General features: G+C 44.4%; 1 protein-coding gene across 5 annotated transcripts in view; it reads right to left on the bottom strand.

Moving 5' to 3' along the window:
• Cyp19a1 (cytochrome P450 family 19 subfamily A member 1) overlaps positions 1-18817 on the bottom strand; it is a 101409-nt gene that overhangs the window by 47169 nt on the left and 35423 nt on the right. The window contains exon 1 of one of the 5 annotated variants that reach the window (XM_076925243.1): positions 16570-16713. The exons of the other annotated variants lie outside the window; for them this stretch is intronic. The gene's annotated coding sequence lies outside the window, so the exon portion shown is untranslated. Of the gene's footprint in view, positions 1-16569; positions 16714-18817 lie in introns of those variants that run through there. 5 annotated transcript variants of the gene reach the window in all.

Below are 18817 nucleotides of genomic sequence, written 5' to 3' on the forward strand. Positions count from 1 at the left end.
AGAAGTTGCCATTTGACCTCAGATAGCAGGTATGATGCTCTGATAAAGTTAGTATACAAATCCATGTTGGGCACTTGAACAAGCCCTGGGAGGTGGAGGATCTGTCACTCTGGGGAAGATAGAACCTCATAGAGACACGAGAAAGAATAGGATTCCAGTAAGACAAGGGGAGTGCCCATTCCAAAAGAACCGTGTGGTGTGTGTTTGTGTGTCCTGGAGGAGGAAGAAAGGTAAAAGAACTCAACATTCTATCATTACCCACCAACTCACTCCCAAGGTCAAGTCTACTTTGATCTTGAAAAGCCTCACCTGTCCCACCTGTGAGAGGAAGGCTCCAACTTTTCATCTGGAAAAGAGTCACAAACACCCCTGCTACTGCTGACTAGTTGCCAGAAACTGTGTGGCTCAACTTGGTGCCCTCCTACTTGAAACTCTGAAGAACACACAAATACACACACGGGTGCACACACGCACACACTTGATAGTAATGTTTTCTTAATACTAATGTAAAATGCCCCCACTTCTAGCAAAAAACAAAATTTTAGTGTCTGTTCCACAAAAACACACAAAACAACAGCTGCCCACTTGAATATACAGAAAAGAGAGAAGTGGCATTTCCTGGGTTAGATGGTGTCACGAAGACAAGCAAAGGTCCAGCAAGCAGAAGTTAGTCATTGAGCTCGGTCACTTATTTTCTAAGTTGGCCAAATAGATTGCACAGTCTTCGTGAATAGGGACCACAGTGCATGGCCTTGGCCCTGATAGTCTAGAGGAGAGAGAAACACTACAGAGATAAACAGCCAAGTAAGTGTCTCGTCTCTGTAAGTGATGAAGTAGTTATTTTAGCCATTGTTAAGACAGGTGCCTAACCTCAGTTACAGGAGAGGTGGCGTTCACCGCTATAGGAGAAACTGAAACTGCCAAAGGAGAGCTCCTGAACAAAGCTTTCTAAGAACTTAAGGATCTGGTCTTTAGAAGGGAGACTGAGTGGGCAGGTGAGACATGGCACCTTACACCAGGAAGCAAAAGACAGTTGCTAGGAGGACAGTGCCAGTGGGAGACAGACATTGTTCACTAAGTAAGTCTGCTGAAGGCTGGACCCTGGCATAGGCTAAAGTGCCCCGCACAGAGTGGACGCAGCAGGAACAGTTTCTTTGATGAGTTGGAAGCCGGAACTGAAAGGAGAAAGGAGAAAGGAGGGGGCTAAGAGGAATTGAGTCTACCGACCCTCAGAAAAGCAGCTACAACTGGTAGGAGAGTGACACCTGGAGGGACCTGTGCATTGACCGAGGTCTAATGGGCTTAACTTGGTTGCAAAGCTCATCACCAAGTGCTGAAGGAGAGAAACCAGTAGTAAGAAAGAAGTTGAAGAATTTACAAATCATATCATCACTGGAATAGGCCTCAGGCCAAGGAGTAAGGAACGGAGGTGTCAGGGGCCTGGTCTTAGCTGGGGGCCAGGGGCGGGGTGCATCATGCAGGTTGCATTGTATTTTCTTGCCAATCTTTTCTCTGGGAGTGGAGGGGTCAGGGTCAGGAGTGGTTGTGGAAGAAGGGGGCAAGAGGGGCGAGGCACAGTGAGGAGCGTGATAAACTACTGAGCACTGAGTGTTGAGGACTCCCCGATTGTGGAGAACGTGAAATTGGAGCAATGCTGCAGCGTCTAGCTGTGTCATAATCTCGATTGATTCTCATAGATGCAGGCCTGGGAAGGACACGTGGGGGAGCCAACAGAGGACAGACTAATATTTTTAGGACACTATAGGAAAAACTCATGGCCTCTGATCCCGGTAAAAATGAAGACTGGAAGATTCAAGGCACAGGCTGAGCGGAGAGGCTCTTGCTGGAGAGCATGGATAACTCAGAGCAGGCACTTGGAGTTGAAAGGTGAGACTTCAGGGGAAGAGACAAAGGGGTGACCAGGCAAATACATGCTGAGCCTGGCACAGTGGGAGAGGGATGAATCACTGAAGGTGCAGCATCTGGCAGCAGGGGAGCAAGAACAGTAGCTGGAGCAGCCACAGGGCCATTGTTACTTAGAATGACATTCCAGCACTTGGGAGGCAGAGGCAGGTAAATTTCTGAGTTCGAGGCCAGCCTGGTCTACAGAGTGAGTTCCAGGACAGCCAGGGCTACACAGAGAAACCCTGTCTCGGAAAAAAAAAGAGAGAGAGAGAATGACATCGTTCATTAGAATAAAATCAAGGGATGAGTGGAGAATAAGACCTGGGAAAGGTACTTTAGGGAGTGAGGGGTACAGGGCAAACAAATGGGTGTGGTTTTTAGATAAAAAAAAAGATATAGAAAGAAAAGTTCAAGGGGTGTGGTTTTTAGATAAAAAAAAAAAAATATATAGAAAGAAAAGTTCAAGGGTTGGCAGTAAGATACCTAGAAAACACAAACTCCAGCTCCCAACTCTGAAACTGGAGCAATGAAATGAAATGAAATGAAAATGAAATGAAATGAAATGAAATGAAATAATGAAATGAAAAACATTTACTAGGCAAAGCAGAGTCTTCAGGAATCTGTGTTGAATGAAGAAGTGGGAGTTGAAAGGATTGTGGCAGTGGTGAGGGGGGGAGATTTTGGTGGTGCTGGGGAAACAGTGTGGGAACTGGTGTGGGGGATACAGAATAGCAGAATAGCAAGCAGGCTTGTTGACCATGGAGACACACCTTGCCCCAAGCCAGGGCCACTTGATACCATTAACTAGATCTGACCCGCACCGTTAGTCTGTGGAGATAGCACTACCACTGAGTGAGCATGAGTTACGTTTCCAAGCTCTGGCTGCTAAGGCTCTTTAAAGTGTTTCCTGGGTCACTCTCAAATCAGATGTGGGATTGATGTACCTGTCCCTGTCACATTTTCTCATATCAAATCCTATCTCATCTGTCTTGCCAGCCCTGTCCCCTCCCACATACATACATCCATATTTAGATTCAATCACACCAGCCCCAACTTTCAAAAGTCGGCAACCTAGACCTCCATCCAGGTATCTGAGACCATTGTGCGTAAAGCTGGGTTTTCTTCTGGGGAGCTAGGCTTCTCATAACACAAGTTGGATTCTTATCTTTTGCAGCAGACCTTGCTGCCTCCTGCACCATTTAAACCACTGACTGGGCCATAATTGACATGCACTAATCATCAATACTTAAAGTATAGGATTGGGTGTGTTTTAATGTCTATGCAGCCATCCCCAAAGCCAAGACAGTTGAACCACCATTACCTTGTTGCGATCCACCTCTTCCTGCCCCTCCACAGACCCACCACCTCTCTGTTCCCTGTATTGTTGATGAGTTCACACTTCGAGAGTCCTCAGTCAGCATAACCACATGGTTCAGAGTCTCCTCCAGTCCCCATGACATCATGTATCTTCATTCTGAGATCCACCAGTGCCAGTTGTTTGGCCCTCAACACTGTTGGGAACTTTTCTAATGTATAGCCAGCCATACCCATGGTTTATCCAGTCCTTTCTTAATAAATTCTTAAGCTGTTATCCAGATCTGGCTGTTTCAAATAAGGGCACTGTGACAAATGAGTAGAAAAATCTTTATATGGCATTTATTTCACTTCTCTTAGGTGAGAAGCTAAGAAAATGGTGGAGTATACATTGAACGTTTAAAGAAAATGAGGTTCTCTTCCAAAGTTACCTGCCTCCCTGCCAGAATCTAGGAGTTCCTGACTGCTCCACACAGTCCTACCAACACTTGGGATGTGCCAGTTTGGGGATGTTAGCCATCTTCGGGGTGTCAGCTGTTACTTTCCTGGTAACTAGTGATTATGCACATTTTCAAATGAACTTGCTCTCTGGGGTTACAGTTTCTTTCATAAAGAGGTTGATCAAAACCTCTTACTCATTTTTTCAGTTAGATTGTCTATTGGTATTTAATGTTGTTTTATAATAACAATAATCTAGGCAGTCGGTCCCAGCCGACACAGGACTCCTCTTGCCGCTGGAACTGCTTGAGGCCAACTGCAGCTCTAGCTCAGGGGGGCTCCCACGAGTTTTAGACCTGCACTGCTGTCTGGAATGTATTTTTCAGGGTGTATCTATGCTCCCCTCCCAACCTGGGTGATTCTGCCCCGGTTGCAGAGAGTCTCTGGAGGTGATGGGATGTAGAGAAGGTAGAAGGTCATCTGAAGTAAAGACTCCACTTGTGCAGCGGTGGAGATCTTGTCATCCAAGCTAAGGTTGAGACTTTTTGCTGATGCAGCTGTTTGGGGGCCATCTGCATGTGAATGATGTTTCACATGCTTTCCTACAGCTGAGCTTCGAGACCTCTCATCATGAAGCTATACTTCTCTGTCTTCCTCTCTCTGCTCTATCACGGCTGCACTATCTGAGCTACTGTCTGCACACACACACACACACACACACACACACACACACACACACACACACCAGGGAGAGCTAACCCAAAAGCAAGCTCATTGTTTGGGTTATCCGTCCACATGGAGTCCCTTCAGTTAAGAGAAGGAACTGCAAGGCCTCCCAGTCCTTTATGAGGTCTAACCACTTCTTCCACAGTTATTTGTTTGTTTATTTGAGGCAGGATTTCACTATGTAGCCCTAACTAGCCTAGAACTCACTAGGTAGACCGACCAGGTTGACATCAAACTTGCAGCAATTCTTTTTCTGCCTATCAAATGCTAGGGTTACCCCCATGTGCCACCACTCTCCTCTCTGCCATTCTCTTGCCTGTATAGGCCCCTACACCCATCGCCACCCCAACTTTTAAACACTAACTCTACATTTTCATAACCTGATACTTCTGTAAACATTTTCAACCTTCAAAATGTATTCCAAAATAATTTTTTAAGTATCTGCTTATTAAGATACTCTGTCATTAAACTGGGTTTGATTCTTAAATAACACAAGCCCCCAAGTTTTTTAGAAATGAGTGCCATTGGAGGTGAGCTTCTTCAAGACAAGGACCATGTCTTATCTAGCTTTATATCGCCAGCTTCTAGCCCGCTGCTGAGGGCAGCATTTCAGCGCACTCAGGAGGATGCTGAACAAACACCACTCTGGTGTGGCCCTCTGTTCTTCAAATGCAGACAAACCTCTGCTTCCTCACAGGCAAAAATAAAAGGTACGCAAAATACCAACATGCCAGGTCATCAATGTCAAGTCTATACAATGGTGTCAGTCACGAAGTTACTCTGGGAGCCCAATGCTGGTGACTTCACAGCTCAGGTTTTTGGCACAATCATCAGAGTTTCTGCAACTGCACACCCCCACGCCCCTTGATGCTCCATCCTCCTGCAGGAGAGTGCCAGACTAAAACACAAGGCAATTAAAATGACCTGTAGGAAGGAAACTTGCTCCAACAGGAAGGCAGTCTGATAGCTCCCTTTCCACAGTCATGTCTGTGGATTGGGCTGTAGCTCTGCAATTTAAACATGCAGATATATCCTTATTTCTTTTCCGAAGATTACATAAATGATCGGTTTGAATACTAGACGTCCTAATGGTAGAGAGTGTTTCCTCTCCTCTTCTGCTTGCTAGTCACACAGGGAGGAAACTGTGTGATTTGGCAGACTGAGGAGCTCTTTAAGGACACCACTCTCTTCAGTTTTACATGAAACTCCACACTTAGGTTCAGCAGAACATTCAAAATGGGGATGGCTAATTGTGGAGGGTTGAGAAATCACCTTCGTATTTTTAATACTTTCCATACATTTTTTAAGTAGCCTTGCCCTTAATCATGCCCCAGTGTTTCCTGTCTTTAAAACTGGGGTAGTGGTCTGTGCTATTACCCTTCTCAAAGGAATTACAATTATCATCATACAGAGGAAAAGAGCACTGGACTCTGAGTCAAGAGAACTGTATTCTATCTTCAGCCTTTGAGGCTTGAGAACCATCAACTCAGTTTTCTTGGCTCCAAACCAGGAAGTCCAAATTATGCAATTTCCAAGTTGGCTCCCAGGATCAATAGTGATTGATACATACATTTAAAAACTAGAGTAAGTTCAGTGGTCCTCTTTTGCCCAGCATTGTCAGATAAAAGGAGGCTTGGTGTGCACTTTATGGTGGGATGCAGCATGAGATACATATGCATACAAGGCTTACAGGGTGTCAGCACACATGTAGCATATGTGTCATAGCACCACACACCAGGCAGGAACACAAGGAGGGAGAGGGTGTCTCATCAGACACAATACTAGGAAACTGGGAGCAAGACTTCTTGTCCAGTTTTGCACTAAGACTGTTCTTATTCAAAAATAAAAAGTACCAGTAAGCAAGTGCTTCAGACTTCCTAAGCTATCTGGCATATGACCAGAGAAAGTATCCATAGGTGTAGCTCAGCAGGGAGGAACTGGAAAAGAGTCAGGTTGTCGCTTATACCTTTTGGATGTGCTAGACACCCTCCTACTGAGATGGATTCCAATGTGGTAGGTGAAGTTCTTTGTCTGCCTTCACTTCAGTGATCATGCCAAGTCCAATCCCTCAAACCATTGGGGAAATGTGCAATACTGCAGAGTCTCTTCTGCCTATATATACACCATCATCCTTCCCAGATTGAAGGAAAACCACAGGGGCCTCACAGTTACATGCACCATCTGTGGCTTTAAGCAAGACTGCCCAAGTCTCTGAGCTGGTTGATGCAAGATCATAAGAAATAGGGTTGTGTGTATGGTTGTCACCTGGGTTAATCCCAGAAGCCCTTACTCTCTCCGACCAGCCTTCTGCCACCCAGAAACTGTTTCAGGAGAGTGTTGTTGAGGGAATCTTGCTAACACCAAATCCTTTGTCAAGGACATTTGAAGGGTCCAGATGGATAAGGACAATACTGTAAGCCCAAGGAGACAGGGCATCACCATCTTCTATGTATGAAATAGTGACCTTAGGGGAAAGCACATTGATTATCATTCTCTTCCCTACCTCCATGCCCACCCAACCCCATCTCTTCCCTCCATTCCAACGCTCTCCCTAGATGGCATGCCACTTGACCTAGTTTGCATCCTGCTTTGGCTTCTTCTCTGCAGGAGAAGCCTTCAACTGCCATGGTCCAGGGTCAGGGTTCCCACCAGGGAGGCCTGCCTCAGGCGGCTCTCACAGAAAGTGTGCCTCTGAGAGTCCTACACTTGAGACGTACATCACGGCAAGGACTGGCAACATAGCTTGTGGCTGTGGCTGCCACAGCCTGACTGAGTGTCCACCTCCAGTTCATAGACTGAGGCAGCCCCTGAAAGCACAGGACTCAAGTCTCTCCCTCCCAAAGAGATTTCTTCTGTGTAAAGATACCCAACTCACCACTTCCAGCCCAGTTCCTAGAGCCTTTTCTTTACTAAGAGGGACTGTTCCAATGGCATTGAGAAGAAGCTTGTGCCGTTGGTACAAAAAAACCTCTCAGGCTTGGGAGTCAGACTGCCCTGCGTTCAACTCCCAATATTTCTATTCACCGTGTAGGGGAATCCTTGGCAAACTGCTGAACCTGGCTTACTTAACATGTGTGTAAAATAGAGACATCTATACCTCCACACAGTTGTTGTGAGGATTAAACAAAACTGCATGACAGCAAGTTGACCAGAGCTCACTGAGGGCCTAGTCAAAGGTGATGCTCCAGTTACAACTCTTGCTTCTCTCACACCACAGAAAGACTATGCTATACCAAGTACAGCCTACTGAAGATGGTTGAGACATTGCTGCCCAAGACTGACTATATAGCATTTTAACAAGTTACAAGCTGACTATGTTAATTTGGACATTAAGGTATCTCGCAAGTAAAACCATCACGACATGTGGTAATTCCTCACAGCAATGTGACAGTGGACCTACTAACTGCACAGCAATGTGACAGTGGACCTACTAACTGCCCCCTCCCCATTCTCACCTCAAGCCTGAGGTTTTCAGGAAAATGACAGTTAAGTTTGTCTAGGGTGTTGAGACATGAATGTGACACAAACTGTCATATTTGAAATGAAAGCTCTTTCTTTTCCCAGTAAGCTCTTGAGCCTGGGTCACCTCCCTTTGACATTTCTTCTTTCCACTGAGATCATTTGTCCATGTGTGAATTTGTGTCCAAAATAGCCAGCCTTAAGACTGCAGAACAAGAACTGGCTCAGCCAGTTTGTTCAGACTGTTTCAAGCATAGATCTCAAACCTTGCGATTGTTTGTCCATCCTAGTAAAAGGCTCATCAAATCAGCCCAAACAGCAAGCTCTGCCATCCCTTGGCCCTTTGTCACCTTTATGCATAGACAAAACTCAGAAGATATGACCCACAGGGGAAATAACCATGGCTCCAACTGAAAACATGTCAAAAGAGCAATGACAAAACCCCCTGCCACCTGCACTACAAATGTTACTACTGGCTCTTCTGCTTCTCTCTCCTAAACCTCCTCCGTGTCTAAGAGACCACAGAGCACTTGAAACTGAAAACACACCCAGCACATTATACAATAGAATTATCTGTCTCTTTTTCCTTAACACTGAAGCCACAGGCACCTTTTTACAACAATCACCACACTGCACCAGAAATTCAGAGAATATTTAGTCCTAAAAGACTATGTGGTCCTCCATGCATTCACCGTGTACTGCTTATTAAAGTTTCTGCAACTCAGAATTCATGAGTTACTAACTCTCGATCGCAGCCGGCACAAGAAGCAATTTTGCCTGGAGTTGCTAGCAAAAACAACAACACAAGCCATAAGAATGTGCTCTTGGGATGCTTCTTAGAGGAACAGACATCCAGCCAAATCTTCAGCCATTTGTCCTGGTCTGGGATTTCCTGATCCAAGCTGTGTACCCCCTCCCCACCTATCTGTCCCCCCTTCTTGTTTTTAGAGACTGTCAGCAAATGATTTGATTTAGAGGAAACGGTGCTGCAGTTCATAGAGAAGCCAAAAATCACCATCACCATCCCGACTCATCTTTTCTGAAGCTGTGACATTCCCTATGCTGCCTGCGGTGTCTCTGTTCAGCATTGCTTCTAAGCTCTATAAAGATTCTTTCACTTCCCTCCCTCCAACCCCCCACAAACCACTTCTTCATTTCCTGTCCATTGAGTACCCCTAAATCAGGCTGATAATTACATAATCTTAACTAAAAGGCTACCGATGAAATAACTGTTTCTCGTTTCTAACTCGAATTTTCTAGAAAGATTTTCAATATCAGCTTTCAGGTACCTGAAAAAAGCAAGCAAGACACAGATGGCTATAATTTCTACTATTTTTATCTCAGGGGTGTACCTTTAAAAAAAAAACACCAATGGAAAAAGAAATGCTTGCTTTTGTGTTTTGAAGGGGAGGGGGAAACAGTCTTACTACCGCTAACAAACAGAATTGATGCTGGATCAAACAGCTCAAGTTTAGAAGTAAAACAATTTTGCTACTCTTTAAATATTTTGAGACTCCAAAAACACACTTGTCTCCCCACTGTGTGCATGGCTTGGGTAAGACAGTTTGCACATCCATCTTCCTACATTTATGGATTATTTGTCCCTTCCAATGAAACTCTGCAAAAGAGAATTTTCTCCCCTCCTCTCTCCTCACAACAGTGAAATGTTTTGAGAGGGTTGTTTTCTGATGACAAAATCCATGTCCAACTTATTTTGTTTTAAAAAAAATCAAGAAGCAGTTATTTAACAGAACACATTCTCTTATCAAAAGTTAGACAAGACCAACAACTAAGACCGAATAAAATGAGTATATTTCAAAGAATTTTGTTCTCTTCAATAGTTGCATGAGGTTTTTTTTTTTTTTTTTTTTTTTCCAGGAAAATGTGCAAATAGCATGGTTACCTGGATCTGCTGGTCACTTCTAGTTTTTGGACTCTTGAAGATGGTGGGTTTTCCTAATGATGCGCAGCCGTTTAAAAACCGGATAGCTTTTCTGGCAGGCACTCTTTGTGTGCCATCTTTTATAAAGGTGCTTCTTGTTGCTAAGAGATCAGTTGCTTAGAGACAAAATCATTAAAAAAAATATATATGTCAGGGGCCAACATAAATTATAACCAAATTGTGTCATTTCATCTCGGCCTCTGAATGTTTGGCTTTGTAATAGATCTCAGCGTACCAAGAGAAGCCAATTACTGATCACAAAGAAAAAAAAAAAAAAAAACTGACCACAAGGAGGGGAAAAGATCTGTGCGTACTCTCTGTGAACAGTGAGTGGTGCCACAGGCTCCTTGTGATGGGGTTACACTATCTAAGGACTCAAACTTTCACTCTCTGTGTTATCCTAGACAAGTTTTCTAAATGCATGGTTTAAAACACACCGGAGTAGGCACTCGGGTGCATACGTACACACACACACACCTCTCTGAGCAAACTTGAGTGCAGTTCTTAGTATGAATATGTGTGGAAATTGTCAACTACTTTAGTGCTTTCCAAAAGAAAATTTAAGATAAAAACACTATACTTAGGGAAATGTGAGTTGTACCAATTCAGTTCTAAGTATGTATGTATAGATATTATATGCATATATATGTGTGCATATATATATATATATATATATATATATATATATATATATATATATATATATGGTTTGGGTTTAGGGGGGCTCTCAGTCTCTTCATGATAATTTTGCCCAAAAGAAACTGTCACCCCTCAAGCTAACTCTTAGCTAAATGTAACACACACACAATGTTTACATCTCAGGAAGAATACTAAGTAAGAAATGAAAATCTTAGTTTCTTAACATTCAGACAAAAGGCACCACGACAAGCTCCTAAACAGGTAGAATTGGAAATGTTTGGGGCAAAATAAGCTAATCCCAAGCCATCTCTGCTCAGTTGCATAACACGATTCTCTCCAATATCTTTTCTACCTCTGTTCTTCAAGGTCTCTTTGTCCCCCATATCACAGGTGAGAGCAATGTTCGCTCATACAACACCAAATTCTTGGAATTGAAATCAAGGTAAGAGATAAGCCCATGTGTGCATGGTGGCACTTTAATCCCAGAGCTTTGGGAATCAGGGGCAAGTAGACCTTCATGAGTTCAAGGCCAGCCCAGTATATAAAGCAGTTCCATGCCAGCCAGAGCTACACAATAAGACCCTATTTCCAAAAAGAAAAAAGGAGGAGGAAGAGGAGAGAACAAGGAGGAGGAAGGGGAGGACGGAAGAGATGAAAAGAATGCCTTAGCTCTTGTTTGTTTTCTGTTTTTGTTTCCCTTTACGCCTCCAGTGAGTTTACCACCATAGTCCTGCATGCCTTGAACTTCATCATTAATCAGCAAGTATCTAGTAATCAATGCCCTGAGGCTAAGGAATTGAGTGGGAGCCAAGTGGGGATGAAGAGGTCCTCTTCTCAGCTCACATTTCAGTCCCAAACATCATAATGACCCATTATTAATCTGCTAAATCAATGAACGGCCCACAATGGGTTTGAATTTGTTTACACAGAGACATCCCTGTAAAGAAAGAAATTACCCAGGTAAAAATGTGACTCACGTAACACCCCGGGGAAAAAAATTACAAGAGGGAAATGGTGATTCCTACCAACCCACACTATGAACGGACACAGCATTTAAGTGTCCCAACGTGAACACAGATGTGTGTCAGACAGATGTCCTTTTGTGGGAGTGTCCCTTTCTAGTTTCCTGCACTTGTCTGCTCTGAGGCTGCTACTTTTAGAGAGGTGGGAAAGCACACACAGAAAGATCAGAGATAGGAGGGAATCAAGGTAGAAAAAGGAGAGAGAAACAATTTGTCTCAAATGGGAAAAATGAGAGTGCAACTTGAAGAGTCAAGGAGGAAGATATGAGTGAGCACGAGGGCAGAAATGATCTTTACCTTCCTTCTCTCCAGTTGCTAGTCCTTTGCAGAGGATTTCACATTAGAATACCAGTACACATTACTGTACAGATCAACTAAGAAACACAAAGGCGGGGAGAGTCTGGGGAATTGCAACTCTTCTTTTGCACTGGACTTTGTGTGAGTCTGTCCTCCATTAGAAACTAGCACTGCAGAGACATTTGTGTTTCCGACAGAGCACACGTTCTTCTTGTTCATCGATTCTGGTCTCTCTGGTTTGGCCCTAGTTTGCCCTTCCCTGTCTGGTGGTCATTCATTTAGAAATCTCAGCATCTATCTCTAAAGCATCTATTTACCTTACCTCTAGAGCATCTACCCTCCTTTGGCCACTTCCTGCCTATCAAGAGGTAACTGAGGCACCATCCTAGATTCAAGACATTGGCAGGCCATAGGCTCTCCTCTGCCTGGGTAGGAGCAGGGAGATGCAATGAAAGACCCATCCAGTTGCTAGTACTTGAGGTTACCAAAAGAAATAAGCTTGGCAAATGCCCCAAGCTCGAAGCTTCCCAAGAAATGTTTCATTACCAATGTAACATTGTACAAAGAAGTAGAATCCACTGTCATTTCAATTCTTGTTGTATGACAGGCTACTTGTCCATGGGTACCTGGATCACAGAATCCCCACACCTCCAAGCCCATCAATGCTGAAAATCTGCCCAACCCATGTAAGCTGCTTCTCCCTGTCCCAAGAATGTGGTAGTTGCTCTATACTTCATAGGAACCCAGAACAGTGAGCATTAGTCTCCAGGTCAAACAGATGGTATATATACAGTGACATCAGGCACCAAGGCATTCTCTGTAGAGATGCCTGTCACTGGAGAAGCCAACATTCCCTGATGTCACTCTCAACTGAGCCCAAAGATCCTGGTGCTATTACTTACTCCTCAATTGCCAGTAGTCCCCACCCCAAACCCCAAAGACTTAATTAACCTCTGGCTGCAACCCAACAGACACCATTTCTAGGAAGGATCAGACATCCCTTCATTAGCTAGAAGGAAGGATCCTTTGTGCCCCAGGAAGGCTCCTGTGTAGTGACTCTGCTACATCTTGGAAGTGGACTCTAAAAGAACAGATTGAAGAGAAACATGGCCATCTATTTAAGGATGGAGAATGTTTCAAAGGTTTAGGCTACCCTCTTAAAGGCTCTAGAGAAACGAGTGGAAGCAGAGTCCCTGCAACATAAGGTCGCTTACTTCAAGCAACTTCAGCCTTTGCTGGGCAGAAATTACTCTTGAAGCCAAAGACCAAGGGAAGAAAGAAAAAGAGGTCTTGCCCTGGAGCAGTCCCACCCACTCCAAAAGCAACCAATCAAGAGTAGGGTTGAGGAAGTGTGGGGAAGCAAAGCATAATGACTCCTCTTGAACTCTAGGCCAAGAGTAGGTCAGGTAGGAGCAAGGATCTGCTCTTCCAAGGGATGGCAGCTTCTGCCAACCAAAAGTCCCTTAGCAAGCTTCTCCCTGCGCTAATTGCCTTGGAGGGCTCTGAAAAACCTTTGTCAAAGTCCCCATAAACCTCTAGTATTCTAATTCTTAAGAGAAAGAGCCTGGGTTCTATGAGTAGCAGACCTCAGGACACATGGTCACAGCTACCTTCTCTGATCTCAGCCATCTGTCAAAGACCACGCAAGTCATTGGCTTTCAGGATCTGGAAATCTCAACTAAGTTTTTACCCCTGTCTACTCAGCTAAGATCTCTTATCCTCTTGATCCCCACCCAGATTCTTCTCAAGTGTTATCAACCACTTGTGCAGAATCCATCTCAAGGACAAGTCAGATGATATCCCATGGACTGTTGAGCCCGATGAACTTCTTAGGAAAGTTGACTTTCATCTCCTTTATTTTTGCCCACTCCACTTCCATCACAGAAAATGTCTTCTGCTTCAGTTAAACCCCCAAACTTCAGCCCGCTGACAGTTTGGCAGCAGACCTGCCATTCAATGGAACAGCAGCCTCCCTCTGCCAGGAAGCTATTGGAGACAGCTTCTGACAGGTTGAAGACTGCATAAAGAGTATCCCAACCACCTTGAGCTCCAGAATCATCACAGATGTCCAACTTTTCTTTTTTATATACTAGACATTTGAGGTAGGAAGTCTCTTGTACTGCAGTTTTGTAATAATATAACAAAGGATCAAGGTTTAATAAGCACCCAGCACAGTTCAATTTTACCACTTTTCTTAGAGACAGAGCCATGGTGTTCTTCTGCGGGATCATTTGGCTCTGGATGACCCTCTTCACAGCTGGTAATTTACATCCAGTTACTAGCTGACAATTCTCATGTGTTAACTGTACTCCTATGTGAGTCTTTTGCTTAGAGAAAAAAAAATACAAAGCATGAGGTGGGAAATCAGAAGGACAGCCATGTGGTAGTGAGGGGACTTTGGAAGAAAAAGAGAAGCCAAATATCTTCTTAAACTCATGAGGGGTCTCCCCTCATGAGACACATGCATGCAGTGTCAATCAGGAAAATATTCCACCAGAACCATTAACTCTGGTATCTTGTAATCTTTAAGAGAAAAAATCACGAGGTAATTACTAATCATGACACAATTATAAGCCAACAATGGTGTTTTATAGCAAAGTACAATAGTTGCAGCTTGCAAAGGTCCCCACTTATCCACCAAAGTGATCTTCATTCTCTTCTTCTCTGACCTCTGCAGTCACCTTTTCCTGTCTTCCTTTACTCTCTACCTATGTGTTCCTCTCAGTCATGGTTCATCTGCAGATAAGCAAAACTCCCCAGTCTCCCCAACACACACACACACACACACACACACACACACACACACACACACACACACACATTCCCTTCCTGTACATAGCAAAAAACAAACCTGGAGGAGACACACATCTTTAATGGAGTGAGCAGAGGAAAAAAAAAAAAAAAGCAAGCAAACCAAGTAGCAGCAAATTGCACTGCTCTGTCCAAATTGCATTTGGATGCTTGGTTTTATTGTGTTTTATTTTGGTTTTGTTTTTCCTCCTTGGAAGACTTGACTCTTTTGTGAATTTGTCTCTATCCAGCAGAGTACAAAATACTTTCGCATGAAGTATGGGGTGCATTTCAAAACTGCATATATCCTGACCAGGCATATCCAAGCATCCCAATGTAAGAGCACTGTCCTTAGAAGAAAAGGAAGAATCCTTCTCAAAAAAAGCCAACACCTCCCCCTAACTGCAAGCCAGGGACTCCTCACTTTTTGTTCTTTGGAATTAGCCCATTTGAAAGCATACAGATTCCTACTGGGAGATTGATGGAAGTCACACTGGAGGAATAAAAGGCTGGGACCTGTGCACAGGAGAGAAGTGGTTTAATTAGAAACATCGAACAATTTGCCCAAGTTATGGTTAATACGGGAAGCTGTAGCAGGTCCTTGAGGTTCTGACCTTGGAGGCCTCTGCAGGGCCCCAAAAATGTTTCTGCTCCAAGCTTATAAAGCTGAAGGAGCCTTTTTTTTTTTTTAATTCATCCCTGGGGTGGCACCAGCTGGAGGGGTTTACCTCCATGTGTTCTACCCATACCCATATGCTGCACACCCAGTGACACCAGCTACACATAGGCATGGGCTCCAGACTAAGTAGAGTCCTTTGTGGTGAATATAATCAAAATACATTATATACATGTATGAAAATGTCATGATGAAACCTGTTCTGTAGAGTTAAATATACACTAATAAAAAAATGAAAGGCCAAGCCTTTTGGAGATTGACTAGGAAACTGATTATAGGCTTTCTCACTTTACTCCTTAATACCCAGTCCTTCCCAGACCCTTGGACCAATGCCCAACCAGAATAATGAAGACTGTATCCTTCAAGGAAAGAGAAAATAATCACTTCCTAATGAGGAGACAAGGTGGCTGAAGTAGCCACCAAGTTAAGAGCATCATTTCCACCAGGTGAGCCCATGGCGCTCACAGGCCCATTCTCTGGCAAATCAGGGCTAGTCTGCTCAGAAGTGAACAGGAAGCAAGACCCCAGGCCTAATTGAAGTCAAGGTATCTTTAAACCTGGCCTCGTCTGGTTCTGCAGGCACCACTGTTAAGGATGTTATAAGTCTCTCCTCTGGATCCTTGAGTTACTGCAGGTGGCCTTGGTGCCACTGCTCTGTGCAAAGCAGCTGTTACTGAGCATGCTCTCTGTACCCCACCCAAGCCATGTTTTAGAGTCTAGTTTCCCCACCCAACCCTACTCAGTCTCCACCTACTCTCAAGGGCCCTCCTTCCTTCCCTCTTTCCCTCCCATTGTCCAGTGAAACCCATAAACCCACCATTAGAAAACTCGCTAGATAGTACATAAAATTACAAAAAAAAATTTTTTTCAAATAATTATTTCCCAACAATATCGGATCATCTCAGCCTATTTGTCCTCCTTACTCTTTCCTTTCCCAAAAATGGGTACATATAGCCACGCTGTTGAAGACCAAGCAAGGCCTTCTACAATGCTTTCATAGGAAGAAGGACTTTGCCCACTGGCAGGGCTCTCAGCTCCCCCTTTAATCCCTACCCTACAACCAGGCATCCCAACCATCCTTTCCTCATCCCTTACAGGAAAAGTCTAAGTCTTTCATCTCTTCTTGTAAATAGGAGACAACTCTGTTAAATTCTTCATCAGTATTCACAAAAGACACATTAAACATTTCACCCTAAAGGATGGGGGTGGGTAGGAGATTGTGTTGAAAGTGTTGGGGGTTAGGGGTAGGCTCCCCTTCCAACTCAGTGTCCTAAACAGTGTTTCTGCAACCAACCATCAGAGGCTGACAAGACTGGAGCTTGGACAGTCTGCTGTTTCTCTTCCCCCATGTTCCCACTCACCACTGAATTGCAGCCCACTCCTGACCTAGTGGAAGCCAGTCATGTTGCCGAGACTGAGTTGTACCATGCATGGCAGGTTCCAGACACCAGGAGCTCACAAACCCTTTATTTCTCAGTTTCTGTTTACCTTAGGTTCCTACTCAGTTTCCCAGAAACCACATAGAAGTGGGGTGGTATTACTCTTTTTAAAGTGCCTGGCACATAGTAAGCACTCAGTAAATATTAGCTATTAAGTAAGGATAGATCCAGTGTGGGGCCATGGGCGGTGCATTGCTAAGAGTAGACAGACCTGGACAGTAGCAAGCTTGAATTCTCAGCACACCCATAGTAGACTCCTGCACTTAATTCTCTGAACTACAGGGAGTTTCAGCTCTTTAAAATGGAAAAAGAATGCCTTTAAAGATAATGGTTACTGGAATCCCATTTCTAATCTCCAGAAGAGTTTAAAGGGTCAGCCAAAGATTGGCTAATCCACCCAAGACAAATGGCTAACTGAGTCATTCATTAACATATCAAAGTTGACCTACAAGGCCAACTGGTTCTCCCAGAGTTCCTTAGTCTCTCTACCTGTGGCTGTGGCCCTACTGGCTGTCATACCCCACCCCCTACCCTGAACTCTCCAGCCTACATATAGGAGCTGGGCTTCCTTCCCCCTAACTCCTCTGGCCACTATATAACTCAGCCATTTGAGCTATGCCAGTCTCTCGGCCAGTCTCTTGTCCCAGGCTGCCTCTCATTTGGCAACTCCTCTCTTGCTCTCCCTCCCCTTCTCTCCTCATGTGGCCCAACTCAGGGTCATGTTCACTCAGGACTCTTCCAGATGTCTCCGTCTCTCCCTCTGGTATGCTGTCCCTTTTATCTACAATAAGCCTCCCCCTCCACCATACCTAGGAGCAGTCATGTCCTTTCCTTTTTATTTCTTTTTTTCATTCAACAACCAAAAAATCTCTCAGTCTTCTGTCTTGAACATCAAATTTCCAATTAGCCAGGTATTACAAAGGGTATCCGATTGGTATCTTCTGTGGAACAAGGTCGTTCTAATGACCTCAAACAAAAAATAGCAAGCACGCTTTTCAAGACACATGCTTAGCACCCACAAATAGAAACAGCCAAGGGTCCCTGCACCCTCAGTATACACAATGAACCTGTCTCTTGTGAGCCAAGGTCTACCATGTTGCTTCAAGTCCTTTCCTTTCCTGCCCCTACCCTCATCATGTTTCTTGACCCAGAGAGGTTGGAATCATCACCACTATTTTCTAAGGTTTCTTGGATTACCTCGTCCTTTTACTTCCTTCAATGCTAAGCTACCTGGTAAGGTCACCAACTTTGATCTTCTCCTCTGCCTAGGACTGCCCATGCCCCATGTGCCCTGACAACAGGAGCCTAGCACCTGCATGGAGATGAAGACTCATTTAACTTGGAATGTCGCTGGGGAACCAAGAGGACTCCTCCTAACCTCCAGAGTGGTTACCTTTGTATAGGACCTTCCACTCCCAAAGGTCCCTCCCTGACTGAGAGACCCAAAGGTGACTGACAGAGCCAGCCTAAATTTGGCACAAAAAATAAAAGTAAATTTGAGGCAGATTGAAAAATAAATAAATAAATAACAAATAACAAACAGCCCCCTCCAAAATAAATAAGTAAAACCTTGAAAACTATGGAATCAAGAGTGAAGGCACTGAGGGGTTTTTGTTTGTTTGTTTGAGCAAGGGAACAGGCTTCATTCAGAACCATGCTTAAGTGGTAGTAGGCAAAGAGGCTAGCTGGGCAGGCAGAGCCTGGGGCCAGGGATGGGTACATGAGCCTAAAACAGCTTCCCTTCGAGATGGGAAGGAGACACTTAAGTGAGAAATGGTACCAAAGAGCTTACATGGACTTGGGAAAGAATTAGGGAAGGTAAAATGTGCTGTTAAACAACTGTGTTGTCCCAAGCCCATTTCAAAGGTGAAGCAGGGCTAGAACCAGAGTTTAGTGACGAGCATGGTAGCTTTGTGGAACATGAGAAAACAGGACTGTTGCCAAAGCCTACATAGGAAAATGCAGAACCAGGATTCCTGCCTAGATGGGTAACCCCATCTTTCCCCTCAAGTCCTTCCTGCGTCTCTAGAGAGGCCAAGAGGAGAAGCAAACTGCAGGGGAAGGCGACAGCTCTAAACACACTGAGGGACCACAGGGAACCTTCAGACACTTGGGCAGGGGCCAGAAACAGACAATAAAAACGTGGGAGGCAATTGCAGAGCCATTGTAC

This window comes from Arvicanthis niloticus, chromosome 26 (assembly GCF_011762505.2).
Source record: "Arvicanthis niloticus isolate mArvNil1 chromosome 26, mArvNil1.pat.X, whole genome shotgun sequence".
Classification (NCBI taxonomy): Eukaryota; Metazoa; Chordata; class Mammalia; order Rodentia; family Muridae; genus Arvicanthis; species Arvicanthis niloticus.